This window comes from Ctenocephalides felis, unplaced genomic scaffold (genome assembly GCF_003426905.1).
Source record: "Ctenocephalides felis isolate EL2017-DRISC unplaced genomic scaffold, ASM342690v1 CF-g0.4_SCAFFOLD_01886, whole genome shotgun sequence".
In the NCBI taxonomy this organism is placed as follows: Eukaryota; Metazoa; Arthropoda; class Insecta; order Siphonaptera; family Pulicidae; genus Ctenocephalides; species Ctenocephalides felis.
The window spans coordinates 47,307,020-47,332,203 of record NW_020538040.1 but is presented as its reverse complement, the minus strand read 5'-3'; the positions used below and the strand labels follow the sequence as shown (position 1 = coordinate 47,332,203).

The following is a 25,184-nucleotide window of genomic DNA, read 5'->3' as shown; positions in this document are numbered from 1 at the left end:
ATACTTAAAAATTTTAAATATTTTATAAATTAAATTTTAAATGAATTATAAATATTTTAGTTCGTTTTAATTTTATTTAAACATTCACTTTTTATATAAAAATGATATTAAAGTGTTTTGATTTGAAATTGATTTTCATTTTCTTATTGTTACATAATTATTTGAAATAAGAAATTATATATTTTTCTTATACCATTGAATTCACTGATAGATTTTTATTTTGCAAACTAAGATGTTAACGGTTAATTTAGGGAATTTCAAGCTTTGGAAAAGCCAGAATAAATTCATTTGTAAACTTTCGGTATGAATTTTCCTTTTGTTATTAAGGACAATAGTTGTTATAATAAAAAAAAAGATTAATGCATTAAACGCAACGTTACCTCTTGCCAAAAGAAATATACCTAGACTATACACTATTGACAGACATTTAAAAATATAATTTAAAAAATATTATCATTAAATGATGTACCTAAACCATTTAGAGAATGCACGTGAAAGAAATATTTTAATTAAAACATGTATTTATTATGCACAAAATGTATTGTTACTTTTGTGAGTTGTTCTCATTTCAAAAACCTTACTCTATATTTATATTTCAAGATTTAAATATAAATAAATTCTATATATTATGTGCATATAAATACGCAGGGGCGGATTTAGAAATTTGGCACCCATCCCTGAATTTTTAGGTAAAATAGTTTTTATATATCATTTTTCTAAAATTAAAATTGCTATTTAATTGCAGAAAATTTATTATGCATTACATACTATAAATAGTGGTGCTTGGCATCGTGCCTTAAGTCAAATTACTGGAACTTCCCGTACAAAAAATTAAAATAAAAAAAGAACTTTTTTTAAAGCGATCGCCCTGCTTTAGCTGCGTAGAGACAAACTAAAGAAGCGGGTAAGCGTCGCCCCGCAGAATAACGCCTTGCAGAATAAATAATGATACAGAACCCATAGTAAAATGTAAACAAAATTTATAATTATTATTAAAATATATGATAATTTGATGTGCATATGTTTAATGATCACTTTTGACCGCCAAATGTTTCTTTTTCAAATTTTTTATTGGACCATCGAAACCGCTAGACCAGCCTCCCACAAATTTAATCAGTTCTCCGTTTTGTCTATACATGTAAATTTCTTTTAATGATATTGGACGTTCCATTCTTCAAAAACTGAATAATTATTTTTGGGACCTGCTTTGGCCAATAACTAATCAGCACGTCTCGCTATCAATAGGAATCGGATCATTCAAATAAAATTTAATTTTAATAAATTTAATACATAAAAGTTAATAAATTACAAAAAAAATCGAAATATGAAAAAAAGGTTTCTTAAATTCAATTTTCATCATTTTTCAAAAAAATTTAAAACTTTTTATAAAATGTAATTTTCAGTACGGAAAGTTTCAGTAACTTGCCACTAGACGCCAATTTTTAAAAATATATTTTTGTGTTTTATGAAAAAAAGTATAGTTTTGTGTCATTTTATAACTATGGTCTCATAAAATTGCCAATATATCTAGGTAAATTCTGGTTGCTCCGATCTCCGCCAAAGCTACAAATTTGCTTTTGGTTGCGAGAAGTATAAATTTTTATCATTTTACTACGGATACGCATAAAAATCTTCAACCCGGGTGCTAACGATTCTTTTGCACTGTTAATTTTTTTTATAATACTTCTTGTATCATATAATAGGTGATGGCTTGCGAAATCGAAAATATTGCTCATATTAAATAATATTAATATAATATATTACATCTCTATTTCGTATCTGCTTAAGAGTCTGTTTTTCAGGCTAGTAATCTGATGTCATGTTACAATATGACTGTTTTTGGTGGAATTTTTGTACAATAGTTGTTTGAAAGTAACTCTGATATTTTGTACTAGACGGCAAGGGGCCGCACAAAAACCTCCCGGAGGCCGCATGCGGCCTCGAAGCCGCAGGTTCCCCACCTATGGGCCAGACTATAGTTAAACTAATACAAGTTCTAAGTAATTAAAAACTTTGGGCTGACGTACGGTTAAGTAATATTGAATGTTTACAGTTAATGCTGTGTTATGATTAATATTAATCATATTTTTATAATATACAATATTTCTGATTAAAAATAAATATTTTTTGAAAATTGTACATATTTCAATAGATTATTTCATTTTCATTTCTATATCACCATAGCAGCTTGTGCAAAGAAGGAATTGCAGTATTAGAGATCAAGCAACAAAAATTTTCGACCACTGATATAAAAACTGAAATTGTTTGAAGATATTGTGTTAATCACGTAAACGTTAAAAAGTTTTAAGCATTAAATTTCAATTCGCAATTACCTAACTAAAATTTTAAATCGTTATTGCACAATAAGTTAAAGAAAAATAGAATTTTATGACGTTGGCAACTAATATTCCTGCATATCCTTCCTGCAGAAGTTCTCTATTCTGTCGTCAGAGACGCACTCGCGACTCGTACCTACCTTAAGATATTAATTATTTTTGACAGCTCTCTCAGGCCATATTTCGTTGCGACGTTTTTTTCCGATCTTGAATGGGTTAGTTCTCGCCTCCCAATATAGATGGCGCTAGCGCCGACCATGGGTTCAAATATAAAATGCTGTAGAAATGCACCAATATTATATAGAGCGTTTGAATTCAAAGTTAAAAAAAGAAAATTGAATTTTAAAAAGCATTTATTTTTATATATTACATACACGATTACAGAAGATGGTATACAGCTTTAGTAACTATACACACAATAATTAGTAAAATGTATATATATGTATGCATACAGCTCTCCAATCAGGAGGTTACAGATGTTTGTTCGGAGATGTACCAGCATCGTACCAGGTGAAATGTGAACGTCTTGCCAGTTCTTAACACTCGTCTCCACACAGACTTTAAGACAGATGCACATGATGCCTCCGTGCATGAACATAGGTATTGTGTAAACATGATGTGCCTTTGTCTTTTCTGCTGGTCGAATTAAATACTTTCAAGTTGAAACTTGATATATTTGAAGTATGTATTCCTTACAAAGTAAAACGAAAACAAGACATGTGCTACCATACACGTGCAACGAATGAACTTGCCGACTTGCTTGATTGCACCATGGGAGGCAAACATAGAACAAATGACCTTTTTATCATATTAATGTTCCGCTTCTGCGATAGAGGGTTTTACTGTTCTCATTCAAAACTAACGTCGTTTGTCGGCCAACGCGTACATCAAACCGCAGGACTATTGTACGGTGCTACTCGATAACGACCGATCACGAACGAATACTTCAGAAAAACAAAAGAATTAATAATAATTTTCAAAACTCTAGCAGGGTACTAATAAAAGCCGCGTGCGTTAAGAAACTGGGCTGAAAAGCTATAGAGGATTTGAGGCACATTTGAAACAAAACGAAAGTGATTCCAGAATTTTATTATTTATGTACCAGAAATTTTAATCAAGTTCCATTGTCAGAAGAATCACTTTTCAATTTATTATTTCAGTTTACTCGTCAGTAGAATTCCATTTATATTTACTATTTTCTATTTCAGCTCGTCAGCAGAGTCGCTTTTTTATTCTATAAGCCAATATATATATATATATATATATATATATATATATATATATATATATATATATATATATATTAGGGTGGTCCTTAAAATGGTCATTTTCGAATTTCCTTGCTCCCAGGGGCTCAAATGGTTCCAAATAGATAAAAAACAATTCTCTGAAAATTTTAGCTCTTAATATTAACGTTTAGATAGAGCGCAATTCAATCAAAGTTTTGTATGGAAATAGCATGGAAAAATTTTCAAAAATTTAAAAAATGTTTTTTAAATGTAATTTAGCGAACAAATGAATGAATAAAACATATTCATTTGTCGCTAAGTTATACCTAAAACATTTTTTTTTTAATTTCCAAAATTTTTTCCATGCTATTTTCATACGAAGTTTGATTGAATTGCGCTCTATCTAAATGTTAATATTAAGAGTTAAAACTTTCAGAGAATTGTTTTTTATCTATTTGGAACCATTTGAGCCCCTGGGAGCAAGGAAATTCGAAAATGACCATTTTAAGGACCACCCTAATATATATATATATATATATATATATATATATATATATGCCAAAATTATTATTTTTTTGTTGTGATAATCATTAAAAACATTTGTTAACGTTCATTAATACATTAATGAAACAAGATTCAGGAAGTCTTCTAGCAATAAGTTAAATATAAAATATTAAAATAAATATAAATATTAAATTAAAAGAGTATTAAAAGAGTGTTTAAAACTAAACAAAAAAGTTTTAGACTTTTTAAGTTATGAATATATCGATTCATAATTTTGAACATTTATTGAAAAAATAAATTATTATCAAAAATTATTTTGCCTCACCTTGTGCATTAAAAATACTCAAACAAGTATCTTGTGGCTTAAGACACACTTCCTTGGCATCATCTTTAGCATTGCAAACCCTGCGATTCCTTGGGAAAACATCAACATTACAAAGGTTACTCGATTTCTCGGTTTTGAAAATAAAAGTAATTTAATTATTAATTGTACAGGCAATACTGCCCGCTAAGGCTGTTGTGGTTCGAGAGAGGTCTCAGTAGATTTAACATCCCGCAAGCCTGTCCAATTTTCGTATTAATATGTTTTGTGAAGCTTATAGACTCAGCTTCACAAAACATATTAATACACCAAGATATTTGACGTCCTTGGACCACTCAACTTCACAGTTAAATACTTTAATTTTGTCCAAGTCAGTCAGTCTAGTCGTGGCATTTCGGCTCTTTGTAAATAGAATTGCCTCCGTCTTTTGCGGATTGATCTTAATTCGCCATTTGTCAGTATATTCAGTTAGCTTGTCTATGTGTGCCTGTATCCCTGTATCTTTGTAGTCAGTACCGTCGATGATCGTAATGATTTGTATATGGCATTGTCGTCAGCAAAACGTCAGTAGCGTTGTGTCGGCGTCAGTGGGTATATCGTGAATGTAGACGTTAAAGAGTGACGGTCCCAGGATCGAGCCCTGCGGTACTCCCGCCGTCACTTGTTTAACCGTCGAAAATCCGTTGTCTACTTGTACAGTAAAGTTGCGGTCTGAGAGGTATGAGTGTAAAGTTCTTGTTATGTACGGTGGAAAGTTGAGTTGGATGAGTTTATAAATAAGTCCGTCCATCCAGATGGTGTCACACGCCTTCTCAAAGTCGAGTAACACCAATTCGGTATTGTTTCGTCTGTTACAATTGAGAACTGTATTTTCTATGAGTTTTGTCAGTGGGTGTAGTTCTTTGAAACCTTATTGTGTGTCAGGTATGATTTTGTTGTGTTGTATGTGTTTGTTCAGTCTTTTGAGTATTACCTTTTCGGCTACGTTACTCATTATGTTGAGGAGGCTGATCGGTCTGTAGTTTTGTAGTATGTCTGGCTGTTTCCTTGGCCCCACTATTGGAAATATGGTGGAGGTTTTCCAAGAAGCAGGAAAATAGCCTTTTGTCATTAGTCTATTTATTATGCGGGTAAGTAAAATGTAGGCGTTCGTCGGTAGTTGTTTAAGTATTATGTTTAAGTATTAACTAGATAATTCGAACACGAACAAACCCAGTTCGATCATGAGAATTTTTAAACTCATCGCATTGCATATGACCAAATGTAGGTCGGGCAGTGGGATTATGTACCACACCTTGTTTTAAAGTGTATCACACAAAAAAAAATTATAAAATTTTATTTTATATTTTACTATATATATATATATATATATATATATATATATATATATATTAATGTAAAAGGAATTCAATAACTTCAGTACTTCAAATATAATTATACATCAACGCGATTTTTCAGTCTGTGACACGATTCCTTCATTTGTTATTATAAACTAAACCATATCGGAATATTTTTTATGCAAGTAATTTAAAAAAAAAAAAAAATGTGTGCATTAAATGGTTAAACTAAGCTTACATACCAGAAACATTAACTAAATCTTGTTAAGTTAATTCATGTGAAAAATTTATTCCTTTTCCATGCCGTTTGCTCATAATATGTATCCTGAACAACAGCTACTCTGTGACAACAGTAGAAGCTTTCTGAAAATGTATGTGAATTAATTATTTTACTTGAATAAAGATATACTATCAACGTACTAAATATAGTATTGCTATTTTAATACTAAATATCACAGATTATTCACTTGTGCTATCTATGGCACTAACCCATATAACATAACTGACTAATTTCAAAACTTCATATATCTATCAAGAATAGAATATTTTGAAATATTAATATTATTGGTTCCATAATAACCAAATACAGATTTTGAAAACAAGTTTAGCAATGTAATCATTTTGATCTATGATCTATTTAATCAATTTTAAACTACTTGTCAATGAATAAGACCTTTAAATCTTTCTAATGTCTACAAAAATTAAAGCATCAATTTAATCGATGAAATTCTGCTAAAAAAAAACTTATATAATACTTATATAATAATATCAATCCCCAAGTTATTAAATGCTTACATTTATCTTTGGGTTGTCCAAATCATCTGAAAGCATTCTGAGCAACAATTGTGTGTCTAAATTTATCACAAACCGTTTATATCACCATTGAGACAATGAATCCAGACAAAACAGCATAATAATAATAATATTATTGTTGATATTAAAACAATGTTGATTTAGTAAGTTTTTTGCATTAAAAAATACAATTTGAATTATGACAAAAATATTATAAAATTGAATTTATATTTTGTGTGCACTTAATAGAAAACATTTTTTTATGAAGATTATTTTTAAAAAACATTCGATTACTACTGATAAGAAAACATGCTGATTAGTTTTTGGCAAAAGCAGGTTCAGCCAATTTTAATTTTTAAGAAAACCGAGCGTACAATTTGAATGATTCAAAAAACATTTTAATTGTATTGACAAAATGAAGAACTTATAAAATTTTTGGAAAGGCAAACAATAATGATCATTACTCATATGAACATCAAATTATCACATACTTTCTAGATATTTTAATAATAGGAACAAATTTTGTTTACTTTTCTATGGGTTCCGTACCAATGATTATTTGTTAACCAGCGCCGCATCGCCCACGCATTTCGATATTTCGTTTCTACATAGTTACAAAGCAGTCGCAAGCTTTGAAAAAAAGTTCAAAACTTCCAAAATATTTCTAAATATGAAAAAGAATCAAATTTTTTTTCCCGAAATTTTAAAAAAATCAAAAATTGTTTTTTTTCAGAGTTCTAAAAAAAATCAAATCTTTTTTAAAAATTTTAATTTTTGGTACGGGGAGTTCTAAACAATTTGCGTTTAAGGCATGATGCCATGCAACACTAGTTCGTATGTTGGTACTGTTTGTTTGTTGTTCCTACGATGCAGTTATAATTATAGGAAATAATTCTAAATAATTTTAAAACGGTAAAAATGAAAGGCACCAAAGAATTTGTAGAAAACTTATCCGGAAGTGATGTTGAGTTTGAAAATCTTGGTGAGAAAGTGATGTTTCAAGGACTTGTCAGAAAAAAATTGCAAGTAGTTTATCACAGCACAGTTGTCTACTTGTTGTCTACTTGTACAGTAAAGTTGCGGTCTGAGAGGTATGAGTGTAAAGTTCTTGTTATGTACGGTGGAAAGTTGAGTTGGATGAGTTTATAAATAAGTCCGTCCATCCAGATGGTGTCACACGCCTTCTCAAAGTCGAGTAACACCAATTCGGTATTGTTTCGTCTGTTACAATTGAGAACTGTATTTTCTATGAGTTTTGTCAGTGGGTGTAGTTCTTTGAAACCTTATTGTGTGTCAGGTATGATTTTGTTGTGTTGTATGTGTTTGTTCAGTCTTTTGAGTATTACCTTTTCGGCTACGTTACTCATTATGTTGAGGAGGCTGATCGGTCTGTAGTTTTGTAGTATGTCTGGCTGTTTCCTTGGCCCCACTATTGGAAATATGGTGGAGGTTTTCCAAGAAGCAGGAAAATAGCCTTTTGTCATTAGTCTATTTATTATGCGGGTAAGTAAAATGTAGGCGTTCGTCGGTAGTTGTTTAAGTATTATGTTTTGTAGTCCGTCCGGTCCTGGTGCTTTCCTGTTCGGTAATTTTTTAACTATTGTCTTTATTTCGGAAATTGTGGCAGGGTCTATTCGTAAGTCTTTGTCCCTGTGGAGGTCAGTGAAGTCTTGAATTGTCTCCTGTACGTCTTGTTTCAGGTCTGCGTTTTACATATTGGCATTTTGTTTATGTATGTTTTCAAAGTTTTTTGCCAACATTTCCTTGTCTGCTGGTGTCGTTGCGTAATTATTGTCAGTTAATTTGAGTGGAGGTATGGATGTTGGTTTCCGCGCCAGTCTTTTTGCTGTTTGCCAAATTTTGTGTGGGTCAGTATTTATGTTCTCGAGTCTTTTGGTCCAAGTGTTGTTTCGGTGGTCACGTATTTCATTGGAAATAATTTTTATCAGTCTGTTCACATGTTCCTTGAGTAGTCTATCACCGGTACGTTGCCACAGTTTCTTCGTATGATTTTTAAGTTTTATTTTCAATAAAATATGTTCTGGCAAGTCGTTGGCTGGTGTTGTTCTTGGGTCTAGTGTCGGTATAGTCTGTTGTACAGCGTCTGTGATTGTCAGTGTAAGGTGTGTTACAGCCTCCTCAATGTCAGTGTTGGTATCGATTGGCATTGTATGGCGTGTATTGTCTGTTATGATGTCTCTGAAAAATGGCAGTTGGCTCTGGAGCAATCTAAAAATTTGCGTTTGGGAGTCTGGCCGACGTCTAGTGTGTCTGAAATAATCATGAAAACTGGATTATGGTCGGAGTTAAAAAGTGTTTTTGTTATGGGTTTGGATGTTACGTGTAGATTTTTTGTCAATGGCAAAATGGATCGTACTGTGATGGTGTGACTACGGTGGCGTATCTGGTCGGCGTGTCAGGATAGTGTAATTGTGCGTCTGCGGTGTTGTCTTCGGTCAGGTATTCGTAAAGTCTGTTTCCGTTTGCATTGTTAAAGTTACAGTTCCAAGATGTATGTTGTGCGTTAAGGTCTCCTGACATAAGTACAAATCTGTCCGAGTCCAGTAGTCTTTGTAAGTCCGTATGTTCTAGTCCGCTCGCCGGGATGTAAATCAGTATTTTTGACCTCTCTTATATACATTGATAGCTGTTATTTCAGAACCGCCCGCTGTCAGGTTTGGCATTTGCTCGTGTCTGATGTTAAACTTGATCCAAATCGCAGTGCCGCCCCATCCGCGTGCGTCCGTCTGTCTGTCGTTTCTTTTTGCATTTGCAGAAAACCTTGGACTTATGGTCTGAAAAATAGGAAAAAAACTTGGAAAAATTTTTAACAGTAATTTAAAACAAAAATTAGAAATATAAAACAAATATTAGGAAAAGATCTAAAAAAATATTCAAAATAATTTTTTTTTAAGTTTTCAAACAAAGCCCAAAAATTTTCGAGAACTTTTTTTTTCCAAAAAGCCTTGGACCATAGTCCAAAAAAATTTTCAAAATTTTCAAAAAAAAAAAAAATAGAAAAAATCCTTAGATCATAGTACGAGAAAATTAAGAAAAATCGAAATTAAAAAATTTGCAAAAAAAATTTGGACAGTAGTGATGACGTTTGTGAACTCGCTCATTATGCGGCAGCCATTAAAATTTTTAAGAATGTAGGTGTTCCAACAAAGATAAACATAAATATTTAAAAGTAAGATGTAGAAAAATATAGATGTAGAAATTATGCAGCAGTAAAAACATTTATTATTTTCATTATTGAAGTGTATTGATATATATATATATATATATATATATATATATAAATTTAATGAAAAATATAATGTTATAAGCATCACATCAATTATATACAGACGTTGCATGGTACTTTATTATTGGATATTTAGCGATATATATAAATTTTATTAAAAAATTCAATTAATTTTAATATTATTTACTCATCCAATTATAAATATGAAATTTAAAAAAAATAATAATATGAGCGGGAATCAAACCTCCGACAAGAGACGCAAAAATTAGAACTCTATCATCTTACCACTCGGCTACGACTCAAGCGACAGAGTACGTTGCAAGCAATGTATAGTGTTTATACCCTATTTATTTAATTTTTTTTTTAAGTTTGACTATTGCCCGAAAAAGATTTCAAATAAAAATTGAAGAGTTTCAAAAAAAAAAAAAAAAATAGGAAATGAGGAAAAACCTTGTCAGAGAAAATTTCCTAAAAAAATCAGAATTAAAATTTTTCATTCCAACAGTTTTCAAACTAAGCCTGAAAAAAATTCGGGGTAAAAATTTAAAAAAAAAACTCAAAAAAAATTTCAAAATTTTTCGAAAAAAATCTTTTTTCAAAATTCTCAACAAAGAAAAAATTCAGAGAAAACCTTGTGCCAGAAAATTTTCAAAAAAAAAAAAAAAATTTTCACAAACAAAAAGTTAGGAAAAAAACCGACACTTAAAAAAAATTTCAAAATTTTCGAAGAAAAAGCTCAAAATTTAAAAAAAAACATCAGAAAAAAACCTAAGAATATTTTTTAAATATGTTTTTTTTTTTCAAAAGTTTTCAAACTGAGCCCGGGAATTTTCGGAAAAAATTTTAGAAAATATCCTTGAACCATGGCCTGAAGAAGATTTGGATTTTAATTATAATTCTGGCTAAAGTTGTAAAGCTCTCTTATATAATTTAAAAATAAATAGTTTTAATTTTGCAATTCAGTTTATATAATTCTTATAAATTTTAGACAAGATTAAAGTATTTATAATAATCTATTTAAAAACATTTAATATTCCTCAAATATTTTGTTACGGTATTGTTACAAGTCCAGCAATTTGCCTTAAGACACTATGCCATACCACATCACTAGTTAAAGATGTAGTTGCGTTACACTTTATAATAAAAAATATTATAGAAATTTCATGAACTTTTTAATAATAAAAAAAATAATAGCACTTTATATAAATTGATTAATAGATATTTACTAATTGAATAGAAAGTCTTTACATAAATTCATAATATTCAAAGTAAATTAAAAATGAACTTAAAAAAGGAAATTAATAACGATACTCAACCACTTAATGCATACGGCCGAGCTTAGTTCGTTCGCGCAAAACTAGATAATTCGAACACGAACAAACCCAGTTCGATCATGAGAATTTTTAAACTCATCGCATTGCATATGACCAAATGTAGGTCGGGCAGTGGGATTATGTACCACACCTTGTTTTAAAGTGTATCACACAAAAAAAAATTATAAAATTTTATTTTATATTTTACTATATATATATATATATATATATATATATATATATATATATTAATGTAAAAGGAATTCAATAACTTCAGTACTTCAAATATAATTATACATCAACGCGATTTTTCAGTCTGTGACACGATTCCTTCATTTGTTATTATAAACTAAACCATATCGGAATATTTTTTATGCAAGTAATTTAAAAAAAAAAAAAAATGTGTGCATTAAATGGTTAAACTAAGCTTACATACCAGAAACATTAACTAAATCTTGTTAAGTTAATTCATGTGAAAAATTTATTCCTTTTCCATGCCGTTTGCTCATAATATGTATCCTGAACAACAGCTACTCTGTGACAACAGTAGAAGCTTTCTGAAAATGTATGTGAATTAATTATTTTACTTGAATAAAGATATACTATCAACGTACTAAATATAGTATTGCTATTTTAATACTAAATATCACAGATTATTCACTTGTGCTATCTATGGCACTAACCCATATAACATAACTGACTAATTTCAAAACTTCATATATCTATCAAGAATAGAATATTTTGAAATATTAATATTATTGGTTCCATAATAACCAAATACAGATTTTGAAAACAAGTTTAGCAATGTAATCATTTTGATCTATGATCTATTTAATCAATTTTAAACTACTTGTCAATGAATAAGACCTTTAAATCTTTCTAATGTCTACAAAAATTAAAGCATCAATTTAATCGATGAAATTCTGCTAAAAAAAAACTTATATAATACTTATATAATAATATCAATCCCCAAGTTATTAAATGCTTACATTTATCTTTGGGTTGTCCAAATCATCTGAAAGCATTCTGAGCAACAATTGTGTGTCTAAATTTATCACAAACCGTTTATATCACCATTGAGACAATGAATCCAGACAAAACAGCATAATAATAATAATATTATTGTTGATATTAAAACAATGTTGATTTAGTAAGTTTTTTGCATTAAAAAATACAATTTGAATTATGACAAAAATATTATAAAATTGAATTTATATTTTGTGTGCACTTAATAGAAAACATTTTTTTATGAAGATTATTTTTAAAAAACATTCGATTACTACTGATAAGAAAACATGCTGATTAGTTTTTGGCAAAAGCAGGTTCAGCCAATTTTAATTTTTAAGAAAACCGAGCGTACAATTTGAATGATTCAAAAAACATTTTAATTGTATTGACAAAATGAAGAACTTATAAAATTTTTGGAAAGGCAAACAATAATGATCATTACTCATATGAACATCAAATTATCACATACTTTCTAGATATTTTAATAATAGGAACAAATTTTGTTTACTTTTCTATGGGTTCCGTACCAATGATTATTTGTTAACCAGCGCCGCATCGCCCACGCATTTCGATATTTCGTTTCTACATAGTTACAAAGCAGTCGCAAGCTTTGAAAAAAAGTTCAAAACTTCCAAAATATTTCTAAATATGAAAAAGAATCAAATTTTTTTTCCCGAAATTTTAAAAAAATCAAAAATTGTTTTTTTTCAGAGTTCTAAAAAAAATCAAATCTTTTTTAAAAATTTTAATTTTTGGTACGGGGAGTTCTAAACAATTTGCGTTTAAGGCATGATGCCATGCAACACTAGTTCGTATGTTGGTACTGTTTGTTTGTTGTTCCTACGATGCAGTTATAATTATAGGAAATAATTCTAAATAATTTTAAAACGGTAAAAATGAAAGGCACCAAAGAATTTGTAGAAAACTTATCCGGAAGTGATGTTGAGTTTGAAAATCTTGGTGAGAAAGTGATGTTTCAAGGACTTGTCAGAAAAAAATTGCAAGTAGTTTATCACAGCACAGTTGTCTACTTGTTGTCTACTTGTACAGTAAAGTTGCGGTCTGAGAGGTATGAGTGTAAAGTTCTTGTTATGTACGGTGGAAAGTTGAGTTGGATGAGTTTATAAATAAGTCCGTCCATCCAGATGGTGTCACACGCCTTCTCAAAGTCGAGTAACACCAATTCGGTATTGTTTCGTCTGTTACAATTGAGAACTGTATTTTCTATGAGTTTTGTCAGTGGGTGTAGTTCTTTGAAACCTTATTGTGTGTCAGGTATGATTTTGTTGTGTTGTATGTGTTTGTTCAGTCTTTTGAGTATTACCTTTTCGGCTACGTTACTCATTATGTTGAGGAGGCTGATCGGTCTGTAGTTTTGTAGTATGTCTGGCTGTTTCCTTGGCCCCACTATTGGAAATATGGTGGAGGTTTTCCAAGAAGCAGGAAAATAGCCTTTTGTCATTAGTCTATTTATTATGCGGGTAAGTAAAATGTAGGCGTTCGTCGGTAGTTGTTTAAGTATTATGTTTTGTAGTCCGTCCGGTCCTGGTGCTTTCCTGTTCGGTAATTTTTTAACTATTGTCTTTATTTCGGAAATTGTGGCAGGGTCTATTCGTAAGTCTTTGTCCCTGTGGAGGTCAGTGAAGTCTTGAATTGTCTCCTGTACGTCTTGTTTCAGGTCTGCGTTTTACATATTGGCATTTTGTTTATGTATGTTTTCAAAGTTTTTTGCCAACATTTCCTTGTCTGCTGGTGTCGTTGCGTAATTATTGTCAGTTAATTTGAGTGGAGGTATGGATGTTGGTTTCCGCGCCAGTCTTTTTGCTGTTTGCCAAATTTGTGTGGGTCAGTATTTATGTTCTCGAGTCTTTTGGTCCAAGTGTTGTTTCGGTGGTCACGTATTTCATTGGAAATAATTTTTATCAGTCTGTTCACATGTTCCTTGAGTAGTCTATCACCGGTACGTTGCCACAGTTTCTTCGTATGATTTTTAAGTTTTATTTTCAATAAAATATGTTCTGGCAAGTCGTTGGCTGGTGTTGTTCTTGGGTCTAGTGTCGGTATAGTCTGTTGTACAGCGTCTGTGATTGTCAGTGTAAGGTGTGTTACAGCCTCCTCAATGTCAGTGTTGGTATCGATTGGCATTGTATGGCGTGTATTGTCTGTTATGATGTCTCTGAAAAATGGCAGTTGGCTCTGGAGCAATCTAAAAATTTGCGTTTGGGAGTCTGGCCGACGTCTAGTGTGTCTGAAATAATCATGAAAACTGGATTATGGTCGGAGTTAAAAAGTGTTTTTGTTATGGGTTTGGATGTTACGTGTAGATTTTTTGTCAATGGCAAAATGGATCGTACTGTGATGGTGTGACTACGGTGGCGTATCTGGTCGGCGTGTCAGGATAGTGTAATTGTGCGTCTGCGGTGTTGTCTTCGGTCAGGTATTCGTAAAGTCTGTTTCCGTTTGCATTGTTAAAGTTACAGTTCCAAGATGTATGTTGTGCGTTAAGGTCTCCTGACATAAGTACAAATCTGTCCGAGTCCAGTAGTCTTTGTAAGTCCGTATGTTCTAGTCCGCTCGCCGGGATGTAAATCAGTATTTTTGACCTCTCTTATATACATTGATAGCTGTTATTTCAGAACCGCCCGCTGTCAGGTTTGGCATTTGCTCGTGTCTGATGTTAAACTTGATCCAAATCGCAGTGCCGCCCCATCCGCGTGCGTCCGTCTGTCTGTCGTTTCTTTTTGCATTTGCAGAAAACCTTGGACTTATGGTCTGAAAAATAGGAAAAAAACTTGGAAAAATTTTTAACAGTAATTTAAAACAAAAATTAGAAATATAAAACAAATATTAGGAAAAGATCTAAAAAAATATTCAAAATAATTTTTTTTTAAGTTTTCAAACAAAGCCCAAAAATTTTCGAGAACTTTTTTTTTCCAAAAAGCCTTGGACCATAGTCCAAAAAAATTTTCAAAATTTTCAAAAAAAAAAAAAATAGAAAAAATCCTTAGATCATAGTACGAGAAAATTAAGAAAAATCGAAATTAAAAAATTTGCAAAAAAAATTTGGACAGTAGTGATGACGTTTGTGAACTCGCTCATTATGCGGCAGCCATTAAAATTTTTAAGAATGTAGGTGTTCCAACAAAGATAAACATAAATATTTAAAAGTAAGATGTAGAAAAATATAGATGTAGAAATTATGCAGCAGTAAAAACATTTATTATTTTCATTATTGAAGTGTATTGATATATATATATATATATATATATATATATATAAATTTAATGAAAAATATAATGTTATAAGCATCACATCAATTATATACAGACGTTGCATGGTACTTTATTATTGGATATTTAGCGATATATATAAATTTTATTAAAAAATTCAATTAATTTTAATATTATTTACTCATCCAATTATAAATATGAAATTTAAAAAAAATAATAATATGAGCGGGAATCAAACCTCCGACAAGAGACGCAAAAATTAGAACTCTATCATCTTACCACTCGGCTACGACTCAAGCGACAGAGTACGTTGCAAGCAATGTATAGTGTTTATACCCTATTTATTTAATTTTTTTTTTAAGTTTGACTATTGCCCGAAAAAGATTTCAAATAAAAATTGAAGAGTTTCAAAAAAAAAAAAAAAAATAGGAAATGAGGAAAAACCTTGTCAGAGAAAATTTCCTAAAAAAATCAGAATTAAAATTTTTCATTCCAACAGTTTTCAAACTAAGCCTGAAAAAAATTCGGGGTAAAAATTTAAAAAAAAAACTCAAAAAAAATTTCAAAATTTTTCGAAAAAAATCTTTTTTCAAAATTCTCAACAAAGAAAAAATTCAGAGAAAACCTTGTGCCAGAAAATTTTCAAAAAAAAAAAAAAAATTTTCAAAAACAAAAAGTTAGGAAAAAAACCGACACTTAAAAAAAATTTCAAAATTTTCGAAGAAAAAGCTCAAAATTTAAAAAAAAACATCAGAAAAAAACCTAAGAATATTTTTAAATATGTTTTTTTTTTCAAAAGTTTTCAAACTGAGCCCGGGAATTTTCGGAAAAAATTTTAGAAAATATCCTTGAACCATGGCCTGAAGAAGATTTGGATTTTAATTATAATTCTGGCTAAAGTTGTAAAGCTCTCTTATATAATTTAAAAATAAATAGTTTTAATTTTGCAATTCAGTTTATATAATTCTTATAAATTTTAGACAAGATTAAAGTATTTATAATAATCTATTTAAAAACATTTAATATTCCTCAAATATTTTGTTACGGTATTGTTACAAGTCCAGCAATTTGCCTTAAGACACTATGCCATACCACATCACTAGTTAAAGATGTAGTTGCGTTACACTTTATAATAAAAAATATTATAGAAATTTCATGAACTTTTTAATAATAAAAAAAATAATAGCACTTTATATAAATTGATTAATAGATATTTACTAATTGAATAGAAAGTCTTTACATAAATTCATAATATTCAAAGTAAATTAAAAATGAACTTAAAAAAGGAAATTAATAACGATACTCAACCACTTAATGCATACGGCCGAGCTTAGTTCGTTCGCGCAAAACTAGATAATTCGAACACGAACAAACCCAGTTCGATCATGAGAATTTTTAAACTCATCGCATTGCATATGACCAAATGTAGGTCGGGCAGTGGGATTATGTACCACACCTTGTTTTAAAGTGTATCACACAAAAAAAAATTATAAAATTTTATTTTATATTTTACTATATATATATATATATATATATATATATATATATATATATATAATGTAAAAGGAATTCAATAACTTCAGTACTTCAAATATAATTATACATCAACGCGATTTTTCAGTCTGTGACACGATTCCTTCATTTGTTATTATAAACTAAACCATATCGGAATATTTTTTATGCAAGTAATTTAAAAAAAAAAAAAAATGTGTGCATTAAATGGTTAAACTAAGCTTACATACCAGAAACATTAACTAAATCTTGTTAAGTTAATTCATGTGAAAAATTTATTCCTTTTCCATGCCGTTTGCTCATAATATGTATCCTGAACAACAGCTACTCTGTGACAACAGTAGAAGCTTTCTGAAAATGTATGTGAATTAATTATTTTACTTGAATAAAGATATACTATCAACGTACTAAATATAGTATTGCTATTTTAATACTAAATATCACAGATTATTCACTTGTGCTATCTATGGCACTAACCCATATAACATAACTGACTAATTTCAAAACTTCATATATCTATCAAGAATAGAATATTTTGAAATATTAATATTATTGGTTCCATAATAACCAAATACAGATTTTGAAAACAAGTTTAGCAATGTAATCATTTTGATCTATGATCTATTTAATCAATTTTAAACTACTTGTCAATGAATAAGACCTTTAAATCTTTCTAATGTCTACAAAAATTAAAGCATCAATTTAATCGATGAAATTCTGCTAAAAAAAAACTTATATAATACTTATATAATAATATCAATCCCCAAGTTATTAAATGCTTACATTTATCTTTGGGTTGTCCAAATCATCTGAAAGCATTCTGAGCAACAATTGTGTGTCTAAATTTATCACAAACCGTTTATATCACCATTGAGACAATGAATCCAGACAAAACAGCATAATAATAATAATATTATTGTTGATATTAAAACAATGTTGATTTAGTAAGTTTTTTGCATTAAAAAATACAATTTGAATTATGACAAAAATATTATAAAATTGAATTTATATTTTGTGTGCACTTAATAGAAAACATTTTTTTATGAAGATTATTTTTAAAAAACATTCGATTACTACTGATAAGAAAACATGCTGATTAGTTTTTGGCAAAAGCAGGTTCAGCCAATTTTAATTTTTAAGAAAACCGAGCGTACAATTTGAATGATTCAAAAAACATTTTAATTGTATTGACAAAATGAAGAACTTATAAAATTTTTGGAAAGGCAAACAATAATGATCATTACTCATATGAACATCAAATTATCACATACTTTCTAGATATTTTAATAATAGGAACAAATTTTGTTTACTTTTCTATGGGTTCCGTACCAATGATTATTTGTTAACCAGCGCCGCATCGCCCACGCATTTCGATATTTCGTTTCTACATAGTTACAAAGCAGTCGCAAGCTTTGAAAAAAAGTTCAAAACTTCCAAAATATTTCTAAATATGAAAAAGAATCAAATTTTTTTTCCCGAAATTTTAAAAAAATCAAAAATTGTTTTTTTTCAGAGTTCTAAAAAAAATCAAATCTTTTTTAAAAATTTTAATTTTTGGTACGGGGAGTTCTAAACAATTTGCGTTTAAGGCATGATGCCATGCAACACTAGTTCGTATGTTGGTACTGTTTGTTTGTTGTTCCTACGATGCAGTTATAATTATAGGAAATAATTCTAAATAATTTTAAAACGGTAAAAATGAAAGGCACCAAAGAATTTGTAGAAAACTTATCCGGAAGTGATGTTGAGTTTGAAAATCTTGGTGAGAAAGTGATGTTTCAAGGACTTGTCAGAAAAAAATTGCAAGTAGTTTATCACAGCACAGAGTGTGAATTTGAAGATAATGAATTTAATACAGATGAATACCTCAAGACACAACACCATTAAAATTACCATTATTATTTAATAAAGTTTTATTGTAGTTATAATGCTTTGAATCCATTGATGATCATCTAATTTCTTTAAAAAATCCTTTACACTTATCAGAAAGTTCATGCAACTTGCCCATGCCTCGCATATTTGTAATGCTATTTGTACCTAGTTAAGTACTTAGGTTTACTTGGTCTTAATTCATTTTCTTTTGTATCACTTACTCTCTAAATGAATTACATTTCCTTTTGGAGAACATATATCTTGTAGATTTAATTTTCACAGTTTATTTGAGAAATTGCAATTGGAAAATCACCAACCTAATGAATAAATGTGTGAAATTAATAAACAATATCAAAATCTGAATTATAATATATATATATATATATATATATATATATATATATATATATATATTTTGAATAGTCTTGAATTTGATGTTGATATATATGTTTAATTTGAGTTTAAAATTCGGGCATAATATCAATAAAAATAGTATGAGTTTTTTTAAAAGTTTATTTATTTAAAATCCGTACGTTTGGGCTAGCCGTCATTCAGTGGTAATCAAATTAAAATTTTGTATCCTAATATAGCATATAAAACCATTATTAATCCAAGGTATGAGTATGTGCACATTGATAAAATATAAATTTTTTAACATCACAAATAGTAAAACACACAAATAAACATGATAACTTAACAAGTTGTCAAAACTATGTGTTTACTCTTCGGAGTTTAAGATAGAAATGTCCATTAGAAGTAGAGGACTTATATGATGGCTGAGATGCTAGCCGAAACACATGGATTTTAAATAATATATTTTAAATATATATATGAATATTAATTATCAATACTTATATTGTAGAATATAATTTCTGTCTTTATGATCATAAATTATTGTATTCATTGGCATTATCATTAGCTAAGAAACAGATAGAAAAGACCATATAAGTTAATAATATAACCCTAAGATATAATTTTTCAATAATGATTTGAATTGTTCGAATAAATTATAAACTTCTTTAAAATAAAAACAATAAAAACTTGTAAACTATCTCAAAAAATATGCAGCCAAATGCTAATACACAAGACTAATATTTTCTCAAGGTTTGCAGACCAAATTTACTAATTAGATCTATTGTTACTTATATCTTTCTCAAGCAAACTTATCAAAAATATTAGTTTTATTGTTAAAACGGTCATTATTTTACCAAAATTTAATCTTTGAAATTTCGTTTGGTTTAGTTAAGTTATTGATTAAACCCTCTAATTTTACTATATGTAGAACCTATGTATTCTACATAGGTACCTTTCTACATATTCTACCTACATATTTTACTATATGTAGAACCTATTCCACAAGAACATATTTAAATAACATTAACACATTTATTTAAAATTAGATATATTTTAAATTCCATACTAAATCTGGGGCGCTTCACAAGTAATGCATGTTTTGTAAGGTCACTATCATGTGTTGACTTGAATGACAATGTAAGAAAACACATATTTCTATTGAAAAAAGTCACACAAACTGAATAAATAAATAAACAACAATTAAATATTTATAACATTTACATTTTAGTCAATAAATAAACTATAATTAGAAAATAAACTAGAACTATTCTGAACATTTTAGCATACCTCAGAAAGAAAATGTGTGTAAGTGTGTTTTGTGTGTCAGCAATTTTTTGTCCATGTTTTCGGGCGCTCGGATCAACCAATTTGAATGGGTCAAAAAACATGCGATTCCTATTGATAGGGAGGTGTGCTGATTAGTTTCTGGCAAAAGCAGAAAATAGAAGTCGAGTTTTTGAGAGAACAGAGTATCCGATTTGAATGATTTAAAAAACATATGTAATGATCGGGAGAAGTAGTGATTAGAATTTGACAAAGGCAGGTCCAGCCATTTCGAAGATACGGAGCAAAAAATGGCAGTTTTTAAGAGAACTAAGCATCTGAATGATTCAAAAAACTTTAGTTATGTTAGTTTTATTTCTTCTTCTAGTCTGATTTTAAAACGTATAATCAAAATAAATATTTCTTTCCATTTTGTTTTATTTATTCCAATATTATATATATATATATATATATATATATATATATATATACATATACATATACATATATATATATATATATATATATATATATATCAACACCAGTTTTTCATTCTTTAATAATATTGTGTTATATTATGTAAAATTCAAGAAAATACACTATAATAATATTTTTTAACTTTGACTCTATATTTTATAGCAATACATATATTTTTAAATCGCCTTTTCACAAAAATATATTTAAATTCGAAAATCATTAAATTTTTGTAAATATCGCTTTCAAAAGGTTTTAATCACAATATGCTTAAAATTGTTTTGTATTGAATTTTTTTTTCAAGTAGCTAATAGTAGTAATATAACAAATTACTTGAAGTTTCGTATTAACTCACATTATACATTTGTTCCAATTAAATATATTTTTTCTGTTTTTTATTCCATTTTTGTTTAATACTTGTTGAATAGTAGTAAAATAACAAATTACCTGAAGTTTTGTATGAACTCCCATATTCACTTGGTTTTTCGAAGTATTCATATTGTTCTTCTTTCCTATCTCCGGACTCTAAATCTTTTTGTTCAGACTTCGAGTAGATTGAAAATTAGGCATGAATATTAAATACAATAGCATTACCTTGAAAGAAACAAATTTGAATAATAAATAACCACTAACGCAATCATAATTACTTTGACAGGAGCAATGCTTAGAAGATAAACATCAATTTTGACAGGCCATAACGAATAACATGCGATGCGAATAACCATGCTCACGCGCAGTGAACAAAGCCCCAATTCATAATTTCAGTGTTACCAATGCTAGTACATAAAACTAAATGAGCGCATCTCAATCTGTGTTTAGAAAACTAGACAACAGAACTTCATAAAGTGTTCTTTGGTGTTCATAAACTAGTGATGCATGGTATCGGTATTATGGATGGTATTATTAATACAATCTTCATAAAATATCTGATAATTTGATGTGCATATATCTAATAATCATTTTTCACCGCCAAATAATGTTTTTTTTAACTTTTTATTAGATCTCCGACCTGGCTTCCCACAAATTTAATCAGTTTTTTTATTTTGTCAATACAAAAAAAATGTTTTTTGAATCATTCAAATTGGACGCTCCCTGTATCTCGAAAACTGAATTACCATATTCAGTGCTTTTTGCCCCGTATCTTTGAAACGGCTAAATCTGCATTTTCCAAAAACTAATCACCACGTCACCTTATCAATAGAAATCGAATATTTTTTTATTCATTCAAATCGGTTGATCCGAAACAATATTGGTATTTTTGTTATAATAAATGTATGATTAGAGAATTTTAATATAAACAATTATTACAAATTACAAAAAAAATTATAATCAACATATATGTGATTGAAATAATCTAAGATCCTACAAAGATAACAAAAGTTTCCAATTATAATATTTAGCATTTATTAAAAAAAAGAATTTGTAATATTGAAAAATAAGAATTTACCTTTCCGTGGGGTAAGTTATAGTAATCGCAAAAAAAATCAAAAATGAAAACGTTTATATATCTTCAAAGCCTTTTGAATATTTTGGTATACCTTAGAAAAAATAAATGTATGTGTGTGTATGTATGTGCGGATACAATTTTTCTTCGACGATTTCGAGAACACTGATCAACCGATTTTAATGATTCAAAAAACATTTCAATCCTACTGATAAGGAGACGTGCTGATTAGTGTTTGGCAAAGGTGAGTCCAGCCGTTTCGACGTTAGACTGCGACACGGCGCTTACGCGTCATGATATTTTTCCTATGGGTTGTTTGCTACTTGTGTTTTTTATCAATATTGTAGAATACAAAATTCTCTACAAATTTTGTTTGAAAAAATTTTTCATACGGTGAACTGTTTTCGAGATAGAGGGCGGAGAGCGCGCGGTCAGAGCATCACTTCGGTCAACCGGTGCCTCCGGTCAAAAATGCCCCATATATAGTTGATGAACTATCGATAGATCAATGATTTATGAACATTTTTTTCTAATCTATCCACTTTTTATTTAGTATTAATTTATTTAACAACACTTACCTGCCCATGTAATTGCAGAATTGTTAATGAAAGGAATAGGAATTATATTTGAATTTAAACCTAATTAATATTAATAACTTCGTACATGATAAAAAAAACAAATAAATTATGAATTTATCTTTATATTAAAAAATATCATTCAATACATTTATTTTTATTAAAAGTAAAAAAATGGAATAAAGGGTGCAAATCTATAATTTTAATCATCTTCTGAGATTAACTTTTCTATAGCTATTAGTTACCAAGTTTCTCCAAATTAGACATGATTATCCAAATAACACCTCAAATAAAATAATAATCTCAAAAGTAACGAATGCAATTTGAGCAAAAACTTAGAAAAAATGTATTTACCCATCATTTCTACGTTCATATCAAAACAAATTCATCTCTCATTCTTGTAAACCGGTACGCATATGGAATTTTGCACAGGTACAACTGAAATTACAAGCTCAAAGAAGTTTGAAATTTAAGCAACTGACATAATCTAAACAAATTCTACCACTTAAATATGTAATATAAATAAACCTTAGTAAGAAAAAAAATCAAAATCATAATACCAACATAAAATACTTACAACTGAGTCGAAAATACTAGTAAAAAAAGCTTATTTTCACATTATATGTACTTTAGAAAGTCAAATAGTTCTATTTAATACCAGTTGTTGCAATTTATAAGTATCGTTATATAAAGTTCATTAAACGTTTTGTTTTAATTATTAATTATATTTCTGTATTATTTAAATCTTTTTTGAATGCTGATTAATAAATAAATAGGCATTAATTCAGTTACATGTCTTGTATTACTTCTAATATTTCAATGTGTTTTATTAGTCTGGTTGAAGACAAATCTGTAGTATGAGAGCATCACCATTTAAACCTCTGCTTTCATGCATCCTGGTCCTGTGTTTCCGTAAGTCATCAACCATCTGTATTCTTTTTTTCCCATGCTTTTAGTCCTATTTTATCTTCGATGACGTCATACAGAAGCCACTCTTTTTACGGGAAGGATCCGATCCAGTTTCCTTTCTTTTTAATGATCGTACTCAGTAGAGTTCTTTCTTTGCCTACTTTCTCACGACTTCTTCATTTGACATATAATGTAATCTGTCTACATAATCTTTTCTATTCATCTCGAGCATCATATTAAAATTTGCAAATTACATAAAAATTCTAGTTACCCAACCTCATTACAAATCCCGCGCTAGGTTTTTCTCGCCTTCAGTCAGGACCCTTTCAAATCTTTAAATCCGATGCTGGACTTAGAGGAGATTCCTTCGGATCGGACCTTCGACATAATTTGGATCTCTCACCGTAATGTAGAAGGTTTTATATATGTTTTGGTCATACGTTATTAATTTCGAAGGGTTGCAGTACCTTTACTTGTACATACTAGTACAATGCAGAACGATCACACATTCGATATTGAAGAATGTTAAAGTAAAAATAAGACACTTGAAAATTATAAATCAATCAGGATATTCAATGTAAAAGCTACTTCAAACAGTACTGCTTCAGCAAATATTGCATTGCAAATTTAGGAGCTACTGTGCTTTATAAGCTTCATACAACTTCTTCCATATGTGTCATCGCACATTATTTGAAGATTTATTTTATTATTACCATTTATTTAAATACGTTCGACATTACATAATTTACTACAATTATATAACTATCTTTTTTGTATATTAATAAAAAATCTAAAACTTGTGATCTTGTTATACATACATATTGATTAAATCTCTATATATACTAAGATAATTTGACATCTCAAATCTTATTTTTTGTTCCAATTTTTTTGCACTATTTCAACCGTAACTCTGAAACAACTGATCTGTCTGTTCAAAAATATAATTATAGTCCCTTCACATTGAAAATATGAAGAAATAACATTTAAGAAATGATAAAATCCATATTGAAATATATTCGAATGCATTATTGCATGAAACGCATTCATTTCTAAGACCTTTCTTTTTTAAAGGAAACCCAAGCACATTAAACGCAAAGAAACCGTCGGAATCAAGAAATCACGGTCCTTCTGCGGTCGAATGGTCGAATCCGCACGCATTTCACACGTGCTCCAGGCGCTTTATGATGATCTTGGGAACACAAGAAATGTTATGTGACGCACAATACGGTTTCTTATTAATACACGACAACCCAAGCTATATAGAAACTACCACTGTCACATATAAACCTGACCCGCATGTCAACCGTAAACATCGAACGATGGCCTTCCTTTGCCTTTCGGGTCAGAAGAAAACGTTGAATAAAAATTGGATTGTTTGCATCGATTCGTTGAATAATCTCAGTACCATATACACCATTTTGTTTGATAATAGACGATAATTTTGTTTCAATACTTTCGACAAA

The 25,184-nt window shown here is 29.4% G+C and overlaps 2 long non-coding RNA genes across 2 annotated transcripts; both read right to left on the bottom strand.

Annotated features, from left to right (window-relative positions):
* Nucleotides 1-8,623: 8,623 nt before the first annotated feature.
* On the bottom strand, nt 8,624-17,703 carry LOC113376820. The gene is made up of 4 exons (XR_003367059.1): nt 17,614-17,703; nt 17,061-17,181; nt 11,517-11,637; nt 8,624-9,315 (listed from the first exon to the last, which is right to left on the bottom strand). It is a non-coding gene; the product is annotated as an uncharacterized LOC113376820 (long non-coding RNA).
* A 2,691-nt stretch (nt 17,704-20,394) lies between these two features.
* Nucleotides 20,395-21,499, bottom strand: LOC113376819. The gene is made up of 3 exons (XR_003367058.1): nt 21,441-21,499; nt 21,241-21,387; nt 20,395-20,451 (listed from the first exon to the last, which is right to left on the bottom strand). It is a non-coding gene; the product is annotated as an uncharacterized LOC113376819 (long non-coding RNA).
* Between the last annotated feature and the right edge of the window lie 3,685 nt (nt 21,500-25,184).